At 39.3% G+C, this 890-nt stretch overlaps 1 pseudogene; it reads left to right on the top strand.

Moving 5' to 3' along the window:
- Positions 1-647, top strand: LOC102862377 (annotated as a pseudogene).
- Positions 648-890: the final 243 nt, after the last annotated feature.

Here is an 890-nt window from a genome sequence, read left to right on the forward strand (position 1 = left end):
TCTGGTCGCTATGTTGCCACAATGGAAACAAAATTCTGTGCTTTGAACTGGGAAGATCAGTCAACAGTTGTCCTGACCACAGTGGATAAAGACAAGAAAAACAATTGATTCAATGATGGCAAAGTGGATCCTGCTTGGAGACAGTTTGCTGGCACCATGGCTGAGGAAATAGCTCCAGCAGTTCTTGAAGGACACCAAGCGTCTCTGTATGCCCTCTTTCCTGGCCACCATGTGAAAAAGTACTTTGACCAGGTGGACATCTCCAATGGTTTGGATTGGTCTCTAGACAACAAAATATTCTACTACATCGACAGCCTATCCTACTCTGTGGATGCCTTTGATTATGACCTGCAGAAAGGACAGCTATCCAACCACCGAAATGTTTATAAATTGCAAAAAGAAGAACAAATCCCAGATGGAATGTGTATTGATGTTGAGGGGAAGCTTTGAGTGGCCTGCTACAATGGAGGAAGAGTGATTCCTTCAGACTCCAAACTGTGAAGTTGCCTGTTGATAAAACAACTTCATGCTGCTTCAGAGGAAAGGATTATTCTGAAATGTATAGGACCTGTGCACGGGATGGAATGAATCCTGAGAGTCTTTTGAAACAGCGTGAAGCAGGATTGCCCCATCCTTGTGCAGGATAAGTAATGGGATTTTTTTTCCTGCTAAAGGAAACTTTGAAGTCAACTAGAATTCTGGGGGTGAGATCTCAAAAAAACGGAACAATATTATTATTATTTAAAAGCATTATTACTATTTAAAAGGTAGACTATTTTAAACAAGAGATGAGTGAATTTGATGACACATTATAATGTCTTCTGAAAAAGAAAAACAAATAATTATTCAACTGTAAATCAACTACTTAAATCTGCAAATTGCTTGTTCTT

The sequence above is a fragment of the Elephantulus edwardii genome, unplaced genomic scaffold (genome assembly GCF_000299155.1).
Source record: "Elephantulus edwardii isolate Elephantulus edwardi_28Jun2011 unplaced genomic scaffold, EleEdw1.0 scaffold00240, whole genome shotgun sequence".
Lineage (NCBI taxonomy): Eukaryota > Metazoa > Chordata > Mammalia > Macroscelidea > Macroscelididae > Elephantulus > Elephantulus edwardii.